General features: G+C 41.2%; 1 protein-coding gene across 1 annotated transcript in view; it reads left to right on the forward strand.

Annotated features, from left to right (window-relative positions):
- The first annotated feature begins 5,866 nt into the window (after positions 1-5,866).
- LOC139749143 (somatostatin receptor type 5-like) overlaps positions 5,867-23,421 on the forward strand; it is a 127,354-nt gene continuing 109,799 nt past the window's right edge. Inside the window, exon 1 of the mRNA XM_071662784.1 lies at positions 5,867-6,878. The gene's annotated coding sequence lies outside the window, so the exon portion shown is untranslated. The remainder of the gene's footprint in view (positions 6,879-23,421) is intronic.

A 23,421-nucleotide genomic window follows, 5' to 3' on the forward strand; every position in this document is an offset into this window, starting at 1 on the left:
ATGACCTGTTACTACCGTACATTTGACAAATCCCATCTCATCCCTCTTCTTAACCACATGCAATGCACGCACGCTATCATATTCCTTCACACCAGAGAGTAATTGGTAATCATACTCTCATCTCTCCTCTCTTCCCTGTCTCAGTGCCATGTATATTCATGTTCGTGTAAATCATGCATATGTTATTTACAATACTCACAGCTGCTCATGCACACAGTTCGCATATTCTTACCAATTTTCTGCACATGGGACCCACCTATCGTTTCCTTCTTCACGCTGTCACCTATTCATCCATTCTAGTTATCCATAACACAATGAACAGTTCTTCGACAAGTATAGGGAGAGAAGAACCAGAGGACATGACATGAAATTAAGAAACTTTTTAAAGAAATGTGAAGAAGCACTAATATATCATAAGACTGGTAGATGAATGGAACAGAATGACTAGGTCCATGGTTATTAATACAGACATAATTCATAGATATAAGAGGTGTATGACAGGAGAGAATGGTCAAAAGTTCCCCCTCCTCCCTCCCAAGCGTGAAACTTTATCCCGGTATAGAACAAATAGTTACTTACCTTCACAGTTTTTCAACCACTGGTTCTCCATCTTGTATCAATGACCTCTTCTTCTCTGACATTACATCTACTACATAGTGCACAGGCAACTATCACAGATTCTCTTAACTTCTCACACTTGAACTTTACAAGATCATCCAATCATATTACTTTGTCATACATGCAACCTTACACCTTGCATGGTTATGCAAGATGCACGTATGATCTCGCACTCTCGATCTCACTCCATTTACTTAGTTCCGCTGAAAGGTCGCCCTTATCTAACCTTTGTCTCGCACAAACCAACCATGTCTACTTTCTTCTTTTCCAAAAGTATCTTGCAACTTCCATCCCCATTACGTTTAACAGTTATTCCTCTCACGGTCCACTTACCTATACGGGCTTCCCATCTCTTGCTGGAAGCGGTTGCAGACACGCAACTTTCGTCCAGTGCCACACTGCAGAGCTTGGGTACGCAGCTCCTGTCCCGCTGAGGAGACAAAAAAGAGCAAGAACGTTCATCTCCTCGAATAAACTCTCTCTCTCTCTCTCTCTCTCTCTCTCTCTCTCTCTCTCTCTCTCTCTCTCTCTCTCTCTCTCTCTCTCTCTCTCTCTACGTGCGAAATCTCGTCGTAAGCAGTCGTAAATACGTAAGCAGCATATTCTCTCTCTCTCTCTCTCTCTCTCTCTCTGAATTCCAAAACCATGACATCAAGTCAGTACCAAGCATAGCACCAGTCAGACACGCGCTATAACAATAAGCAACATAAAGTCTCCTCCCGAAAACATGAACGGCCAACATAACTCAACTTGTCCATTCTTCTGAGTCCCCCAGCGGGTGACAATAAGATTTCCCCACGTCCCTCTCCATGACGGTTCCTCTACATTGTCTAAGCTCTCACAATAAGTCTTTCCTTCGGATATTTCCCCTTTCCTTCATTTCCGTCGCGCTGTGTGTGTGAAAATTCTATTTTCTCTCCAGCTGTAGTTTCCATGAGGTCACCTCGGAATTCTGTTGTATGCCTTTCTTTTTACGACATCCTTCGCTTCGTTTTCTGTTCCTTGTGCATATGTTTTCTGCAGAATTGCTCGCAGTCCGCTTCCAGAGGGACTTCGAAGCACTAATATCTCAACGTTATCTCATCCTTCTTTTCACGCATTCACCTCTGGCCTCATCTGCCTCTATGACCTTTGGGAATCATGATTTCCTTCCAGTTCCAGGAATTTTTGGGTGCGTTTTTATTCCTTCATTAGTATGCACCGGAGTGTCCAATCACCTTCCTCTCTGAAATTCCTATTCGTCGCTCTGTCCCCCACGGTGTTCCCTCTCTAAGTCCACTCTCTACCACGTCCCAATTCCAGCCCCCTTTCTAGCCCCACGTCTTATGGAACTTCCCCTCCTCCCTCCAAAACCAGCAAATCGACTCAGTTCTGCAACAAACACCCCAGAATGCATGACAGAACCTTTCATAACATTCAAAAAATCATGATAATCCCCTCCCTCCCTCCCAAGTACCATTGAAAGCGTGATTTGTCCCTCCCCAAAACACCCCCAGAGAGCACTATATCGCCTTCCTGATGCCCCAGAGGACACGATATAGCCTTCCTGATGCCACAAAGAGCACAGCATTTCAGACGGAGCGATACGTCCCCATACAAAACCCTAGCGAACACTCTTCGGAGAGCACTACAGCTTCCGCCATGAGTGTACAACACCCGTGTTTCCTGGAACCTAGAGAGGAGAAAGCACAACTCACCTGAGAACCCTGGAGGATAACAAGACCTCTCCAAACCCAACACACCAAGAGATAAAGACATCTGCCTTCCCAACATCACGTACAAAATGATATTTACCGGCCCGGGACCCTCAAACAGCACGAAACAACTGCTCACGCCTGGGGGTCATCCAAAGGCAAAGAGAACATCTTTCTTTTTCTTTCTTTTTAATCCTGGCTATTTCTTCCCTGGAACATATATTTGCATTACGGTAGGATATCAAAGGATTTATGATGGACGTGAAGGATTTATGGTGGATTCTCGTAAGATTTATGATGTAACTAGAAAAGCCAACATTTGCGAGCAAACGCAATATGTATCCCTCCACACTATCACTCATCATCCTCTTCCCTACGGAGGGAAAACACCAAGAGATGCATATTCACTACACACTCGTCTTCAATTCACCTTCATCTTTACTGCACACGCGACATATATGGGTCAGGCCAAAGGCCCTTGTAGAGTGAGGATGTATGTATCGGGGCTGCGGTGCTGGTTATAGGAAATACAAAAATAATAATGAAGAAACAGAGAGGCAAAAACGTGTCTCATGGAGGTACATTGACACTCGTACATAGGTACGTAGATATACGACGAGAGCATAAGGAACTCTTAAAGACAGACCACAAGTTTTACATATAACTTGAGGGATTTTGGGAAAGTTAAAGAGGAATTCACGACGTATTTAGGTATAATGAACGTAATTTAATGGGGGTATATAGGGAAAATGACGTTTAGAGCAGATGGGTAACTGCGTCAGGGACGTTAAGTGATGAATGGTTTACCAGAACTTATGGAGCTTCACGTAGATGTATGATAAGATCTATCAAAGATACGTGTTATCAAGGAACTTTCATACAGTGAGGGATTAATGAAATCTTGTAAAGAAATATAAATCCATGATGGCTCTAAATGGTTAAGGATGGAATTATGGGTGGCTACAGTGAGCTATGGGGGATATCAAGAGTAATTATGGGAATCTCTTGTATCATGAATGATATCGGGGGAGACAATGATGACTTACGTCACTCTTGATCAGGATATGAATAGTCAGCGACACTATGAGCACACATGATCAATTTTTTTTGAGGACTAGTGAATGTAAAGAACTGATGCCATGGATCTGCTCCATACGATTAGTGGGAGAATCTCTGAAGGATTTATGACGACTAATGAGATGTTCATTGGCGAGTCAGAGGGATTTATGGAAGCTTGGTGTGTAAAATTCATGACCTTTCACTAACCACTTCATTATAACTCTCTCAAGACGGGACTCGAAAAAAAAAAGTCATTTCTGTAACTTTTATCTTTTTTCCTTTTTCACATAGACGCAAAGAACAGTCAGGAAGTGTGCGGCTGTAGAAAAATGCTCAGTACTCAGCGACCGCCAAACACTTGAAAAAAAAAACCCAGTAATCTATTCCTCTCTTTACTTTCATACTTGCTCGCCATGTCCCGTGTTAGAGGGGTAACGCCATCACCAGACGAAGAAAACGAACTCATTCACGCACATTAGGGCAATACACTGCTGAATTTGGGGTTACAGATGATGATGACCTTTGAGACGAAGGTGTCGTTGCGTATCGTTGTTCATGAATGATGGAGTTGCTTCTCCGTGATGTCTTGCCAAAATTATGGCATCTGGTAAGGTACTTAGGTTTAAGAGATGAAATAAACTGGGTCATACTTTGACATGTAGATGGTGAAGTGACTGCGGGGCTTGTAGGGACAGATTGTTGAGAGAGAGAGAGAGAGAGAGAGAGAGAGAGAGAGAGAGAGAGAGAGAGAGAGAGAGAGAGAGAGAGAGAGAGAGAGAGAGACCAGGCGTGACGACATCTACTGTGAGGAGAGGTGCAGCAACCCGTTTACATCAATAAACTTACACCATACACTAGCACACACCCCAGTCTTCTTTTCCGTTTCAAACTATCCCTTTACATGTCCTACCCTTTCTTTCGCTCCTCTAACCACCTTGTTAATTAGAAAGATAAAGAAACCTACTACAAACTCGTAATATGTGAGTGCGTAATAATAAACTGAGTGGTTCACAGAGAACAAATCTCTGAGGTCTAGTTCCTGAAAGGCGCGTGTGGAGCCCAGTAAGGAGATGGAACGAGGAAATCAGTGAGGATAATTCTGTATCATGGAGGACGAAGTTACTGGAGGAAAAATGGTGTTGCACCCAAGCGTTACGGAAAAGAGAAGAGGAGTGGACGTGGAGGAGATGCTCAGATGAGTGTTCCGAGTGAAGTAAGTGAGGAAGGGTATCCTCTGGCCTAAGATCAAGTGTTTGACCTCTGTACCTGAATCATCGGTCTCAGATACAGTATTTTGACCTAAGATACAGTTTTTGCACTTCAAATACAGTATTTTGACCTCAGATACAGCTTTTTGACCTCAGATACATTTTTTTTTTACCTCAGATACAGTTTTTGACCTCAAATACAGTATTTTGACCTCAGATACAGTTTTCTTACGACCTTTGTACACGAATCTCTGGCCCAAGATTCAGTTTTCTAGTTTACCTTATCTACCCGAGCCTTTAGCCCAGCTCACAAGTCTGATCCTCTGTACTTGTACATAGGAAAACGGACGGACTAAGGTGACAAACTGCGTAGTTTCAGAGGCCACGCCTGAAGGAGTTTCGGTTAGATTCATATGTAAATGAGGCTTGATTGCACAGGCAGAGTATGCAAAATGAGTATTATGAACAGCATGGAGTTATGTAGATGTGATGTGTGAGGGGGATTGTGGTAGGAGACAGCGTAAGATGCTCACTGTACAGAGATAGAGTTACCACCTCCTACAAGATTATAAAGAATAATCTTTCCTTCAGTGTTCGCAAGTATGCTAAAACTATAAGACACCCCGATGTCTTACGGGTCAATTTAATCAACCTCCTACCCTTTTGTGTTTATGTATAAGATTCAAGAATGTTCCAATGCTTAAGTCACCAAAATATGTTGAGAAATGTAGATTTAAAAAGTTTCTACTGACGTGAATTGCTTTAGCTCCTTAATCAATCATGTGGCAGGTGTGGAGATTCAAGGTGGTCTTCCATGAACTGCAGCGAGTGAGTCTGGTCTTGTGGGCTTTGAAAGGTCTTAAATAGTGCAAAATCAGCCGCAACATACCTTAAGGTGCCTCTGTATGGTTTTTGTTGTTGAGGGTACTGACGACTCTTTCCCATAATCCCTGATGTCCTGAGTGTTGTACTGGTGTGGTCTCTTTGATCTTCGAAGAATCCTCGTCTTCCTGTGAATAGCCCTCATGCTTACTGGGAGGTTCTTGGAAGTCTTTGAAAGATCCTAAAAGCTCCAGTCGAGTCTCAAGTGTATGTATGTATGTGTGTGTGTGTGTGTGTGTGTGTGTGTGTGTCGGGGGTGGTGATGGATTTGACAGCAGGTTTTCAGGAGGCAGGTCGCACGGCGCCTGCTCGCCCTCCCTACCTGTTGTGTGTGCCAGGCGCAGGACCCACGTGCACCGTCGCCGCTCTCCAGCCAGCCTCCTAGCCACCCGCCCAGCCAGTCGCTGGCAGAACACGCTCACGCCCACACACACCGCCACGCTACGCACTCCGTCACGCTGCCCTCGTCTGTGGTCTCACTGTGGGTCGCCGCTCGTCTCGCGCGGCGCCATTCACTATACACCTCCTGCAGGAACCAGCTTCTCGATATCTTTTTTTTCTTTTTTTTTTTCCCCATCTGATCTATTCCAACGTGACGCTCCTTCATGGGCTATACACTTTGCATGGAGGTTAGTTAAGGTTGTGAACCACAATAGAAAAGGTCAGACCGAAGGTTCAGAAAAGAGAGAAGAAAAAAGAAGCGAGAAAGGAAAAAGATAAATGGCGAGTTTAGCAATGTATATCAGTCTCTCTCTTCTTGCTGGACCAAACGTCTAGTATAAGGTTCCAAAAACATGAACGTTGATCAGACGCAAGTTATTTAGTTCCATACTATGGTTATCTCTCAACTCCTTCGCCATCTGGATTCCCATCTGGCAGTGGCCCAGCCTATGATGAGTACTTGTCAGTATAACATTGCCTGAGAAACATGAGCAGAGTGTAGCATACCTTCCCTTTTTGTGTTGAGGCGTCAAAGGAACATACCTCTGCAGTCTGTGGTACAGTACTGTATTCTGTTGCATCCCAGAGGGTGAAGTGCCGTATCCTTAGCTTATCTTGAGTTTGTATCCTGGCGTGCGCTACTGTACCGTGTCCTGCATCCTACTGTACACTTGCATATGAACTACCTGTACACTATTGTACTTGATCGTGATGTACACTACAAGTGCAGCATGTGAGTGAACTATACGCTGCAGTACACGATCAAGGAGTACGCTGCAGTACACGTGTGAATTGTACATTGCAGCGCAAGAGTTAACTGAACATCACTGTACTTGACTGAAGCACATGAAGTAAATCGTAGACTGCAGTACACGAGCCAACTATATAAAGGACTGAGAGACCCACTGAGTGTGCCTGTCAACGTTTCTGTCTCGGCCGGAGGAAGGGGACACCTGCTGCTCCTGCCACGCCATACGTAAGTTACCTCCCTCAGTCATTCCTCCTCCCACAACTCACCCACACTCGCCACTCACACCTCCGGCTCAGGAATGCTTACTATCCCTGAAAATGATGCTTATTTCAGTGAAATCACCAGTGTCATTATGCCAGGGGGAAAAAAAACTTTGCCAGATATAATTTTTCTTTATGTTACGTTGATTGACAATTTCGTGCTTTAGTTTTAGTTCTTTAAGTGTTTTTGTGACTTAAGAAGTACAAGACAAGGGTTGCACTGTTACCCCTTATTTTTCTTGTTTACTACAACAGCCAGTTCACTAGGTGCACAGAGGAAGTACCTCTTTTTGCAGATGCAGTTATTTACAGAATATATATATATATATATACATATATATATATATATATATATATATATATATATATATATATATATATATATATATATATATATATATATATATCTAAGTTACATTACTGAGGCTTAAAACACAAATCATATTTCATTATCAACTAAAACATCCATTACTCATTAACCTATCTCCTTAATTAAAGGGCTAATTGTTACATCCGCTGAATAATTCACCAACAATATCTAAATTAAAATTCAACGCAAGCACTTCTGCGTCTAATGTTTTTTATGGGTAATTTTATCTAGTATGATATTCAGCCAGTAATACCCTGATCTAAAAGTACATTACCTTTGTTAGAAATCTTTAACATTATCATATATATATATATATATATATATATATATATATATATATATATATATATATATATATATATAGTATTTTTTTCTTTCGTCCGTAATCGCAGTTCCATACGCGAACGAGGTAACGTCAAGATGCTGTGAGAAAATATTTCTACAATTAAAGCTACTTGATATGTAACATTCATGTGCTGCAGAAGATAACAATGAAGTAACTTTCCGATGTATGAAATGCATAAGATTAAACCAAACAAGAATCGCATGAAAAAAAAGGGAGAAAAAAAATATGCATGTGTGAGTGTGTGTGTGTGTGTGTGTGTGTGTGTGTCTGTCTGTGTATGTGTGTGTGTGTGTGTGTGTGTGTTACTGCCTATATCTGGTTACATCACGAATAGAAAGTCACCTTCGAAAACCTTCTCACTTCAAAGGACCTCATCATACCCCTGATACTAGAAGTAGCGAAGTCTTTAAGTTCCTGGCAGCATCTTCAGTGAGAGAAATCCTGTGGTTAAATAATGATAACAACAACAGCAGCAACTACAAAAATAATAATAATAATAATAATGATAATATATATATATATATATATATATATATATATATATATATATATATATATATATATATATATATATATATATATATATAGTAACATTGAACAACCAACTAGCTTGACCTTATAGGCGATATGCTTAGTGAAAATGTATGTGGTCTTAGAATTATCTTCAACACCTGAAGGAGTTAAAGATATCTGGTTAGTGGATGAAAAAAGAAAAAGGATGCAATTTGCATGCATCTCCGAATCTAGGCAGTATCTGGTGTGGAAAAGAGCTTCCACCTGTTGACACCAGTGAAGGTTTCACGCCAACATGTCCTCTGCCTGTAGAGTACCCACACATCCAGATATCTGGAAGTTCGACGCATACAGATCTTACGGATTCCGGATATATCCAGATCTACTGGCGTATGGACACATCCAGATGTTCTGGAATCTAGGCACATTCAGATGTCCAGGAGTCTGGACATCTCCAGTTGTTCTGGAGTCACTACATATCCAGATCTTAAGCTTCGACACATCCATGATCTTCTGGAGTCTCGAAACATTCAAAACCTCTTGGGTCATGATCTTCACGAGACGCGCAAGACTTCTGGGGTCTTGACGTATCCACCAGATCCTTAAAGTATCGATGCAACTAGCTCGTCTAGAGTCGCGACGTATCCAGACCTTCTGGAGCCTCGACGTGTCTAGATTTTCTGGGGTTTCAACGTACCCAGATCTTCTGGAGTCTCGACATATTCAGATCTTCTGGAGTCTCGACATATTCAGATCTTCTGGAGTCTCGACATATCCAGATCTTCTAGAGTCTCGACATATTCAGATCTTCTGGAGTCTCGACATATTCAGATCTTCTGGAGTCTCGACATATTCAGATCTTCTGGAGTCTCGACATATCCATATCTTCTGGAGTCTCGACATATCCATATCTTCTGGAGTCTCGACATATTCAGATCTTCTGGAGTCTCGACATATTCAGATCTTCTGGAGTCTCGACATATTCAGATCTTCTGGAGTCTCGACATATCCATATCTTCTGGAGTCTCGACATATCCATATCTTCTGGAGTCTCGACATATTCAGATCTTCTGGAGTCTCGGCATATTCAGATCTTCTGGAGTCTCGACATATTCAGATCTTCTGGAGTCTCGACATATTCAGATCTTCTGGAGTCTCGACATATTCAGATCTTCTGGAGTCTCGACATATTCAGATCTTCTGGAGTCTCGACATATTCAGATCTTCTGGAGTCTCGACATATTCAGATCTTCTGGAGTCTCGACATATTCAGATCTTCTGGACTTTCGATATATCCATATGTTCTTGAGTCTCGATATATCCATATATTCTTGAGTCTCGATATATCCATATATTCTTGAGTCTCGATATATCCATATATTCTTGAGTCTCGATATATCCATATATTCTTGAGTCTCGATATATCCATATTTTCTTGAGTTTCAAAGCATCCAGATCATCTGAAGTATTGACGTATCCACAGTTTCTGGAGTTTCGACACACCAGATCTTCTGCAGTCTTGAAAATAACAACTTCTGGAATCTCGACGTATCTAGACCTTCTGGAGATTCAACGTTTCCAGATCCTCTGGAGCCTCGACACAACGAGATCTTGAACTGTAAAGTTGCTAAAAAGATCTTGTAATATTAAAAGCAGAGCCAAGGTAACGAATCATATTGATGAGGATGATCTGACACTGCCGAGCAGCATAGGAAAGGATTTCCCAAGAAAAGTCGTTAAGCTAATGCTAGAACGAAAAAAAAAAAAACCCTAGATAACGATATAATACAGAATTCCGTAAGGTAGATGCTCTCACTTGCTGAATCAGTAAAAGGATGCTTAGTGGAAAAAGGTGTTAACATTACTTTGGGCATTCACGCTCCCATAAAACTTACATGAGGACATGGATTCAAGGTACGATGGAGTGAAGTGAGTGGTTGTATGCTCCTGATGCATTACAGGTAAATGGTAACACAGTCAACGATAGATAGTCAGACAGACAGACGGTGATACGAACACAAATAAAGAATTCCAACTTTTCTTTCATGTCATGTTATTAAATCTTTGCTCCAGTATGAGCTCTACAAGAGGCCATCACGGCAGGTTGCACACAGGCACGCCCTAGAGCCGCCACAACATATATTCTTTTTCTTATCTTTCATACTTGATGCCATTTCCCGGGGTAGCGAGGTAGCGACAGGAGCAGACGAAGATAGGCCAAATTCGCTCACTTCTGTTCTCTAGCTGTCATATATATATATGTATATACATACGTCCACACACGCAAATATACATACCTACACAGCTTTCCATGGTTTACCCCAGACGCTTCACATGCCCTGATTCAATCCACTGACAGCACGTCAACCCCGGTATACCACATCGATCCAATTCACTCTATTCCTTGCCCTCCTTTCACCCTCCTGCATGTTCAGGCCCCGATCACACAAAATCTTTTTCACTCCATCTTTCCACCTCCAATTTGGTCTCCCACTTCTCCTCGTTCCCTCCACCTCTGACACATATATCCTCTTGACCAATATTTCCTCACTCATTCTCTCCATGCGACCAAACCATTTTAAAACACCCTCTTCTGCTCTCTCAACCACACTCTTTTTATTACCACACATCTCTCTTAACCTATTATTACTTACTCGATCAAACCACCTCACAACACATATTGTCCTCAAACATCTCATTTCCAGCACATCAACCCTCCTGCGCACAACTCTATCCATAGCCCACGACTTGCAACAATACAACATTGTTGGAACCACTATTCCTTCAAACATACCCATTTTTGCTTTCCGAGATAATGTCCTCGACTTCCACATATTCTTCAAGGCTCCCAGAATTTTCGCCCCCTCCCCCACCCTAAGATTCACTTCCGCTTCCATGGTTCCATCCGCTGCCAAATCCACTCCCAGATATCTAAAATACTTCACTTCCTCCAGTTTTTCTCCATTCAAACTTACCTCCCAATTGACTTGACCCTCAACCCTACTGTACCTAATAACCTTGCTCCTATTCACATTTACTCTCAACTTTCTTCTTTCACACACTTTACCAAACTCAGTCACCAGCTTCTGCAGTTCCTCACATGAATCAGCCACCAGCGATGTATCATCAGCGAACAACAACTGACTCACTTCCCAAGCTCTCTCATCCACAACAGACTTCATACCTGCCCCTCTTTCCAAAACTCTTGCATTCACCTCCCTAACAACCCCGTCCATAAGCAAGTTAAACAACCATGGAGACATCACACACCCCCGCCGCAAACCTACATTCACTAAGAACCAATCACTTTCCTCTCTTCCTACACGTACACATGCCTTACATCCTCGATAAAAACTTTTCACTGCTTCTAACAACTTGCCTCCCACACCATATATTCTTAATACCTTCCACAGAGCATCTTTATCAACTCTATCATATGCCTTTTCCAGATCCATATATATATATACATGTATATATATATATATATATATATATATATATATATATATATATATATATATATATATATATATATATATATATATATATATATATATATGCAGAAACACCGCTAGGGAAAGGAAGCACGGGAATCTTGAGCACTTTTGTGTATTACCACATCTTCAGAGGACTAGTTACAGAGGGAAATAAAAATAGATTTATGTACATATGTATATATGTACATGTCTGTGTATGTATATATATGTATACGTTGAAATGTATAGGTATGTATATGTGCGTGTGTGGACGTGTATGTGTATTCAAGTGTATGTGGGTGGGTTGGGCCATTCTTTCGTCTGTGTCCTTGCGCTACCTCGCTAACGCGGGAGACAGCGACAAAGTATAATAAACAGAATAAGATAGATATACATAATCCCTGAATTTGGGAGTGGAAACCCTACCCTTCTTGTAGTCCAGTTTTTCAAAAGATGGAAGAGAAGACGCGAAAGCTCAAGCCAAGGGGCCTGAATGTGTATGGCTCTAACTAGGATGAGAAGCTGAGAGAGCTATGTAGTATGTTTAAGGAGAGCAACCTGAAGGTTCTGGCTATGAGTGAAACAATCCACGAAGGGAAGGAGGCAATGGAGGCGACAGTACCTCTTTTGTAGAAGTTGTTGGATTGTGTGAAATGTGTAAGGAAGTGCACCCCAGACTGATGTGGATGAAGATGTAATTGGATCATAAGAAGTGGGAGATTGTTAGTGCTTATACACTTGGTAGTCGGGGTAGTGAGGAGAGGCGTTTGATCTAGGAGGAGATGAGAGAAAGGGTCATCAATTTTGATGCGAGGCAATGAATAATAAGACGGGTGATTTGAATGCAAGACTTGTCGATGTGGTAGTTGGAGGTATGATTGACGGGCAATGGGTACTCGTTGTAAATGAAAATGAATATGGTGACATCTTGTGGTGTTGGGTGCAGAAAACAAATTGGTGATTGGAAATACCTGTTTTCAAGAGAGGGACAGGTATCTAAAAAGGACACACACAAGTATACATAGGTGAGTGAGGCTGATAGTGAATGAGCAATACGGGACTATGTATTGATTGATAGACATGTTAGGACAGACTCTTGCACGTAAATGAGATGAGAGAGACAGATGATGGGGTGTCTAATCATGTCCTGGTGAGGCGAGAATGAGTCTACAGAGGCTTCAGGAAAAGGGGAAATGATATGGGTGGGAAAAGAGTGGTGAAAGTGAGTGGGTTTACAAAAGAAAATTGTGTGTGGAGATAACAGGAAAAATTGGATGAGAAATGACAGAGGGTGAGATTAAAGAAAATCAAGGGTGAAGAGTAATGTGGGAAGTGTTTAGGGAAGCAGTACTTACACATGGGAGAGAAGTGTTTGACATGCTAAAGATAGGATGCCGTGTGAAAAACGGTGGTGAGTGGTGGAATGAGGAAGTTAAGTTGCTAGTGATAAAGCAAAGAGAGGTATATAGGCGTTAGCTACGAAGAAGGCGTGAGAAGGATTGGGAAATGTACGAAAGGAAGCGGCAGGAGGTCAAAAGTTAGATACAAAGGCATAGAGTTAAAATGAGAATTGGAGTGAGAGAGTATCGGTAAACTTCAGAGATAATTTCTTATGAAACTCTTTTGGACGAAAGTGAATAGCGTGAGGAGAACAAGGGAACAAATACGAGAATCAGCGAAGGAAGCAAATTGGGAAGTATTGACAGGCAAAGAAGAGGTGAAGAGGGCTTGAGTGAGTATTTTGAGGGACCGTTGAATGTGTTGCATTTTTAGGTGGCAGACAGGGGGTATTTGGGACGTGGAGATATGCGAAGAGAGATAGAGAGAGAGAGTTATGGCAAGCGGCTTGGTGAAAAATTGAGGTAAAGAGATGAAGCGCGGCAGAGTGCCCGGATTGGATGGGCATGACAGTGCTGTTGATTGGATAGTCAGGATTTCCAAAGTAGTTTGGCTCAACATAAGGTGCCTAAGGGTTCGGGGAATTCCTGTATATTGTCACTCTAAAAAGGCAAGGGGGACAATGGTGAATGTTCGAATTACAGCGTTATAAGATTTTTAGTAAACCTGGGAGAGTGGTTACTGAGAAAGTGATGGATTGCACAGAACATCAGATTGGGAAGAGCATTGCTGCTTCAAGGGTATTAGAAGATATGTGCATCAAGTATATGCATTCATGAACCTGTGAAAGAAATACTTAAGAGAAAAATTAGAACTAATATATGGCAACTATAAATCTGGAGAAAGAACATATTAGCGTTGACAGAGATGCGCAGTGCAAGAAGGTACGAATGTATGGTATGGGAAGAAAGCTATAAAAAACAGTAAAAGAGAGTAAAGCGTGTGCACAAACAAGAGAGAGGAGGACGAGTTGCTTCAGAGGAAGTTGGGTCTGTGGTAAGCATGTGTGATGCCACCATAGCTACTTAACCTTCTTATTGGCATGGAAGAAAGACAGACTGATTTGAGTGCAAACAAGCGTTACCGATACTGTCTTAGCTACGTCTCCCTTGTATACCAACTGACTGCTCTACGTCTTCTGTCTCATTCTTGTATCTCCTCTGACGATGTGATCATGACACGAAAGTGCACTTGTGAACTTACCGTGTATCATTTTCCTGTGTTTTTGGATATATATATATATATATATATATATATATATATATATATATATATATATATATATATATATATATATATATATATATGTTACTTAAATTCATTGTACTTTGTCGCTGTCTCCCGCGTTAGCGAGGAAGCGCAAGGAAACAGACCAAAGAATGGCCCAGCCCACCCACATACACATGTATATACATACACGTCCACACACGCACATATACATATCTATAAATTTCAAAGCATACATATATATATACATACACAGACATATACATATATACACATGTACACAATTCATACTTGCTGCCTTTATTCATTTCCGTCGCCACCCTGCCACACATGAAATGACAACCCCCTCCCCCTGCATGCGCGCGAGGTAGCGCAAGGAAAAGACACCAAAGGCCACATTTGTTCACGCTCAGTCTCTAACTGTCATGTATAACGCACCGAAACCACAGCTCCCTTTCCACATCTAGGTCCCACAGAACTTTCCATGGTTTACCCCAGACGTTTCAAATGCCCTGGTTCAATCCAATGACCACGTCGATCCCGGTGTACCACATCGTTCCAATACATTCTATTCCATTCACGCCTTTCGCCCTCCTGCATGTTCAGGCCCCGACCACTCAAAATCTTTTTCACTCCATTTGGTCTCCCGCTTCTCTTTGTTCCCTCCACCTCCTCTGACACATATATCCTCTTTGTCAATCTTTCGTCACTCATTCTCTCCATGTGTCCAAACCATTTCAACACACCCTTTTCTGCTCTCTCAACCACACTCTTTTTATTACCACACATCTGTCTGACCCTTTCATTACTTACTCGATTAAACCACCTCACACCACATACTATGCTCAAACATTTCATTTCCAACACATCTACCCTTTCTCCGCACAACCCTTTCTATAGTCCACGCCTCGCATCCATATAACATTGTTGGAAACACTATTCCTTCAAACATACCTATTTTTGCTTTCCGAGACAATGTTCTCGCTTTACACACTTTCTTCAACGCTCCCAGAACTTTCGCCCCCTCCCCCACCCTGTGACTCACTTCCGCTCCATTGTTTTATCCGCTGCCAAATCCACTCCCTGATATCTAAAACACTTCACTTCCTCCAGTTTTTCTCCATTCAAACTTACCTCCCAATCAACTTGTCCCTCAACCCAACTGACCTAATAACCTTGCTCTTACTCACATTTTCCCTCTACTTTCGTCTTTCACACACTTTAACAAACTCAGTCATGTATATATATATATATATATATATATATATATATATATATATATATATATATATATATATATACATATATATATATATATATATGCTTACCGGTGTTTCAGATGGGACAGAGTACGTCACAAGTCACAATGTTCAGGACTGTTGATCGGGAAGTTGACGGCACCGTTGATCAGTGAGTAGGTGAGTGGGGGTTTTATCGCCTGGCTGAACGTTAGCTGGGGAATGTGTACAACAATACAGTCCTCAATTAGGTGATCAGGCGAGGACCGAGACAGTATCACTGGAGGGAGACCGCCAGTAGAAATGAAGCAGTAAGGGTCTGGAGTTGTTCAGTAGCACAGATTTCGTGAGAGAGGGAATGGTTTGTCATTATCAAATTTGAAAATGAAGTGTCTCTCACGTCCGAATCGTATCATACATGATTCGAAAAAGCAGTTATATACTGCCAGTCACAGAGGGATTGGTCGAAGGAACAACCAACAGAGTCAGTTTCCATACAACTGGCACACAGACGTGGATGTGGAATCACCCTGGAAGGACTATACATGTGTTGACGGACAGCCATGTCGACGTGACCTTACGTTTGGTTGGAATGATTATCATTAAGTGCCACTGAGATGTGTTGAAACGAAATTCTGGGCTCCAGTACACACACATGGTGAAGAGCAAATCATCGGCAATAGTTGGGTCCGATGCTTGAAAGAAGCAGAGTGCACTGTGTTGTGTAAGTAATGCAACTACATGGGAAAGACATATGACAGACTAGCCAACAGTTTACGACGAGGTTATCCGCTGGAGGTCAGTAACAGCAGTCAAAATTTATAATTGATGTATAAAGCGGAGGGGATTAGTGGAAGTAAAGAGAATTAAGAAGAGGTCACCTCGACCCTGTTGCGAAGTCGGCACTTCACCAAGATATGGTTGTAATCAGCGGGGTAGTCTCCAAGATGAGACACATTCGAGGATGATGGCAGTGTCTGCCCTATACCTCAACTATGTCTAGGCGCGGGATGGGAGAACCCAGCAAAGACTCGTTTCTTGTGAAGTCTATTTAGCGTCAGCACTCACTGCAACATCATACAGGTATCATCTTTATGTGTTCGAGGCTTCAATCCACATCGGGACCGGGACTTTATTAAAATATGAAGTGAGTTAGAAAGGGAGAAATGAGGAAAGTGGTCAATAGATTCAAAGATTTCTAAAGGTGGAGAACCTATGTGTCATTCATGGAACACCAGGTCATAGCTCTTAGGAAAGACATGAAGGTGCAGTGTGTTAGGGAGAGGTACACTTGTTCGAAACATAATCAGGGTTCAGAAACCATAACAACTCTGTGCTGAGATTAAGTTATCTGAATGTACCAGATATGAACCATTTTATTCAGGGCCCCGGAGTGTGCTACAGTAGAGGGGTCCCTGACAGGGGTTCTTCCCGGCCAGACAGCAACTTGTACACATCACATACTTGGGAAGTTTGGGGACATTGGTATTCCTCCTAGCACAGGTGTCCTTGATCCTGTGAAACTGTTCTCACTCCGGGGGCGTCTTTAGGACTTCAAGAGCAGCATTATACCCCATTTGGCTCCCTACTGGTTTGCCGTCCAGCACTGCCTGATCCTCTGAGCTGCTAGTGCATCCTAATACTTCCCCATCAGACATACTAATCCACCTTTGTATTTGTGTAAAGACTTTGTTCAACACACGTTTTACATCCCTTCTGTTCATTATTGTCTACATTTCTCTGGAATTTTTTTTTTCAGCCTGTAGCTGCAGATGGTTCAATAAACCATTCTTCTTCTTCTTCTTCTTCTTCTTCTTCTTCTTCTTCTTCTTCTTCTTCTTCTTCTTCCTCTTCTTCTTCTTCTTCTCCTCCTTCTTCTTCTTCATCTTCTTCTTCGTCATCTTCTACTCCACGGTGAAGTAAAGTTACAGTTTACCAAAGCTAGAGTGAAGATGCGTTCTCGAGGGTGAAGTGAGGATGCATTGATGAATTTACTTTTATTACAGGTGTAATGGAGAGCGTTTGCCGACTCCCTTTGTTGGAGGAAGACACACTCCATTCTCTCACGAATGCTGGTGTTCCTAATTACTATCATTACTAACCGTTAAAATGCCGTACACGCGAACGTAGAGGCAGCTGCGGTGTATGTCAAACTGACGTGCTCAGCTTTTCCCGCCTCTGAAGCACCTACACTGGGTGCTCTTGCCTTGTCACGGGTGGAGATATGTTACGTATCTTAGTCACCCGCACAGATTCATGGAGTGTAATGCCAACAGCACACACCCGTTATCCATAAGCATTTTAGAATGAAAGAAACAAATTCTTTAGCATCTACGTTTTTTATGGAAAATGAGATCGATTTTATCAGTGATTACTGTAAATACAGTTCTTCCAGTGTAAATGATACGTAAATACCTAAACACGTAAAAAAGAGGTAAACTTGCATGTTAATAAGAAACATATGTGTAGTGTAAAACCAAGCCCGAGAAAAATACAAACACAAGGTAAGTAATATGATTATGTGTATGCAAAATGAATTCATGGCTGGAAAAAAAAATATCGTATACTTACTAAACACCCGCCCACATAAACAAAGGGGAAATTATACCACTGATCTGGGTATTTTCCTCGTTAAGGATGTATAATCTAGACACAATCTGTAAGATAAAAAGAAAAGAAATAGTTTTCAGATTTTTTTTCGTACTGTATGAAGACAATTTCTATATGCGAAGTTAAGGGGTTATTATCATAATTAATGCTACTGTCTTTTTTTCTTCATCCTCTTCTTTTCCCTCTTCTTATTATCATTATTATCATTACTAGCATTATCATTGTAATAATTATCATCATCATTATCATTATCATTATTATTATTATCATTATTATCATTATCATTACTATCATTATCACTGAATCTAAAATTATCATCACTATCATTATCAATATTATTATTATTACCATTATTATTATTATTATTATTATTATTATTATTATTATTATTATTATTATGCAAAGGAAAACAAACAGCAACAAACCACAGGATGCTTTCGGCTGTTAGTGATGATGGAAGAGATCAGAAACTCAAAGATTCGAGTGCACCAGGAAAAACTTTGCCTGTAACTAATTAGGCGCAAATAAAGACAGTCTTGGACTTGATGTGGAATATTAATGAAACTGTCTCAAACTCTGCAACTCTATTTCCTATACTGCGCTCATTAACTTACAATATTCTGATATATGAGAACCTTGTTACGAGAATTATTCTTGGAGGTGGAAAGGGCTGCTCAATGAGCTGAGGTTTTCGACCAAAACGCACGTGTAGTCAATGAAAACCCGAGTACCCAGTTCGCTCATACGTAGTCAAACCTTAAAAACATTTATGATATAAGCCACATACAAACATGCTACCACAAGTTTACAAGCTCAGCTCCCATCATAAACCGATCTATTACCATGACTGAATACCTTACCGACGAAAGCGTTTTGGGTTCCAATCCTGGGTAGTACTCCTGAAACTACAACGTTATAACTTTTGTTTCTAAAACCACAAATAAGTTGACGACATTTCTCAAGGGTCTCCTCCGATCATTCCTTGAGAACGTCGTCTGTGGCTACATGATAGATTAAAAAGGTATAATTCTGTGCACCAGTACAGACGTCCTTAACAACGGCAGCTACATCATCAGCCCAGGCAAATGGAAAGCAAAAGCGTTTACGGCTGAAAGAGTTCCTTACAAGACCTCCAGCTGACTTTGGATAATAGAGTCCTCGACATCATTCAAAGCCTAAAAGTAAATTTCCATCGTTACTGAGAATAAAGACAAAATGTCTGACGGGCTTAACAACTCACCCAACTATCTATAATGTTGGTTTACTTGACTGGGAGAAAACGAAAATAGTCTGGGTTGCTTCTGCACCCGCGCACCACGACTTCCTGATGCACCCAGCAAGCTGGCTTCAACAATCTCTCGAAGAACATCCACCTTCTGGGTTTAGAGTAATTGCTGTATCAACCGCTGTTGCCAAGTATTCCTCCAGGACCCGTGTGTTTCGACACAACCTGCTATTTCAAACCACAGGAGGATTACTGAGTAAGTGGACGCCGAAGTTCCCGGTACACTTGGAACACTGCTGACCTACTGGCACGAGGAAAAAATAAAAGAATATGAATAAAAAGATAAAGATTTCGTGTATGGCCTGGAGGGCCAGGCTCCCCAGACTTTCGACCATATAACCACCTTAAGCTTCAGGCAAGCGCCTACCTCGTTTCGTGCATCTGTACCGTATTTCCTCAGGTCAAGTCACCTGATTTCCTCTCTTTTTTACGTCTAAGCTTAGATGCAGTTTTCAGGACTGAAATAATCAGAAACGCAGTTCACAAAAAATACTTAGAACAAAAGATTTCTACTTGAGAAAATTAGGGAAAAACACATATACACACACAAAAAACGTGTTAAATCCGCCTTGGATTCTTGAGGCGCAAGAGCATACAATAATCACCTCTGTCCTCTCAGAGGCTGGCGCGGAAATAAGGAAAAATCAGCACAGGAATGAGACCCTCGGTGAGGAAATAAGGCAAGTTGGTGCAGGATTATCATTATTCTCATCATTATTAATATGATTATTATTGATATTGATATCATTATTATCATTATCATTAACATATATTATCATTATTGTTATTATTATTATTACTATTATTACTATTATTATTACTATTATTATCATATTACTGTTATCATTATTACTATTATCATTATTATTATTATTATTATCATTACCATTACTATAATTAGTTATTATTATCATTATCATTATCATTATTATTATTATTATATCATTATATTTATCATCATTATCATTATCATTAGTAGTGGTAGTAGTAATAGTAGTAGCACTGCTATCATTGCTATCATTATTACAATCATTATTGTTACCGTTATCATTACCATAACTAGTCATTTTCATCATCATCTCACGCAAACACATCAAGAGATAACTATAGAGCCTTGACCCATTCAAGGAACATAGTCCTGATGAACTTTTTCGATATGTAATGAAGAATCGTTTGTAAAGTCTTGACTTACCTATTGAAATGCTGTTCGTGATGTCACTGGAGAGAGATCAAATTACCTAGGAAGTTGACGAGAGCAATTGTCATGCCTGTTTAAGAAAAAAGTTGTTCTGAAATACAGACTAGTGTCTATGATGACCTGTAGAATACTGGGAAAGATAACAGGAAGCAACTGGATGACGACTTGTAAAGGAAGACTTATCAAAACGAGAAACAAGGTGAATTCCGAAAAACGAACTCATGTGCAACAAAGAATTTAGAATTATACGAGATTGAGTCACGATTTGGATAAGAAAAAAAAGAAAGAGAAGGTTGGGGACATGATGGTCATTTCGATTGCCAGAAAGCATTTGACACTATACCAGATTGGGAGGTTTTGACCCTTCAACCTCTCAGTAGAATTTCATGTCCATTCCTGTACAACCCACTCTTTTCAGTTTATGCAAAAGCATTCTCATGCTCACAGAATGAGAAATAAACAATATAGAATTAGCTGCGGAGATTCCACAAATACGTTATTCTGTCATCAGAATTACAGATGACAGCGAACAGTGCTGACATCAGGATTGCTTCATCATAATTCTTTTCTTCCTCATTCATTGATGGAATGACTATCATTCACTTTCATTATGTTATAATCACTATATTGTGTACATATACTTTATGGGTTACAGTTGCAAGGATATCTACATATACATAAGCCGAAGTAGAGAAATTTTGGCTATGGGGTCAATAGCAACACAAACTATGTACTATTTCCATCCTGCATGATGTTGGGCACTTAACATTGGCATGTCCTGTGATGGGATTCAGCACCCATGCACTAACCACTCATCCCTCAACCTAGAACTAAGGCAGGAAATACCAATCCATAAACGTGGAGGTGGAGGAAGCTGGATCTTCAGTCGGGAATGTTATGGGAACTCTTTCAATGGATGGAATTTTAACTTAGCAAGAATTTTTTTTTCTTTTTTCTTTTTTTTTACCAAAACGGAAAGTTATAAAGGACACATGTTTAGAGGAGCCTTCACAAAATAGGGTTGGGGTCCACAGGGGCGTGCCACAGGGTCCAGTCCCAGGAACACTGCTCCTCTTGATCCATGTGAAAGACTTGTCATGAGGGTGGAGTTCATGCCCAAATATATGCGGATGATGCTGAGGGGAATAAACAATCGGTAGGATTGCACCAACTCACGAGGGAACTTTGATAAACTTCAAATTTGAAATGATACAGGGGTGACGAAATGATACAGGGGTGACGAAATGATACAGGGGTGACGAAATGATACAGGGATGACGAAATGATACAGGGGTGACGTAATAATACAGGGGTGACGTAATGATACAGGGGTGACGAAATGATACAGGGATGACGAAATGATACAGGGATGACGAAATGATACAGGGATGACGAAATGATACAGGGGTGACGAAATGATACAGGGATGACGAAATGATACAGGGGTGACGAAATGATACAGGGGTGACGAAATGATACAGGGATGACGAAATGATACAGGGGTGACGAAATGATACAGGGGTGACGAAATGATACAGGGATGGCGAAATGATACAGGGGTGACGAAATGATACAGGGATGACGAAATGATACAGGGATGACGAAATGATACAGGGATGACGAAATGATACAGGAGTGACGAAATGATACAGGGATGACGAAATGATACAGGGGTGACGTAATAATACAGGGGTGACGTAATGATACAGAGGTGACGAAATGATACAGGGATGACGAAATGATACAGGGATGACGTAATGATACAAGGGTGACGAAATGCAACCTGAGTAATCAAAGAATAATGAGGATGGGACTTAGTGAAAGAGGGAATTACTATGAAGAAATCTTGCATGAAAAACCTGCAGGAATCCGGAGGAAATTGGAAATCAACCAGAGCCCCACCTTTGGGAAACTGTAAAGGAGACAAAATATCTGCTGACAGATACTAAAATCACATACAAGTACACAGATAAAGAAACATCCAGTAAATTTTTCATATTCCCTATCAGACCCAAAGTATTTTACGCTTCTAAGGTTTGCCCGGGTTCGACTGCTGGGAGGGGTACTTAGCCCACAGCCATCCTAATTGTTCATCTTCCCCTCGCGGTTGGTTGATAGATAAGTACCTGTGTGTGTGTGTGTGTGTGTGTGTGTGTGTGTGTGTGTGTGTGTGTGTGTGTGTGTGTGTGTGTGTGAACACATATACAAGCTTAAGAGGCGGGGCAACACGAGTGTAAAACTCTGTCCCCGTAACACACAAACAATAATGAAACAATAATCACAAACACGGTGCTTCCGTGGTGTCGTGGTTATAGTTACTAAATATCAGACAGCATGGCCAAGAATAGGGTTGGACCCGTATGGGTTCAAACCCTGGGCGTGGCAGTGGTCTACACCCAAGTGTCGTATCTTCCCTCAAGGCTGGCTGATAACAGTGGAACCTGACAAAGGCTGGGGTGTGTATGTGTTCATACATACATAGCAATAAAGACTGGAGAGCATATACACAAGGGGTAACACGAGTGTAAAACTCTCTACCTATGATGAATAAATAGGAATCAAAGATAGTAATCAAAGACACACACACACACACACACACACACACACACACACACAAGCAGAACATCCTTCATAAGATGCAGTCATGCAAAGTAAGCAGCCTCCCTCCTGCCCCTTGACACGCACACCATTCCGGCCATTGTCCTCCACACGAACGTACGTATCTTTAACCGCTCAGGCGTCGTGATCTCTTCAAGTGACTTTCCCACTTTAATGTGGGAGCGTCGGAGACAAACCAACACTGCTTTCATTTGCAGCATCAGTAAACTTTAGATGTCTGGTATATGG

This window comes from Panulirus ornatus, chromosome 1, assembly GCF_036320965.1.
Source record: "Panulirus ornatus isolate Po-2019 chromosome 1, ASM3632096v1, whole genome shotgun sequence".
NCBI classification, from domain to species: Eukaryota; Metazoa; Arthropoda; class Malacostraca; order Decapoda; family Palinuridae; genus Panulirus; species Panulirus ornatus.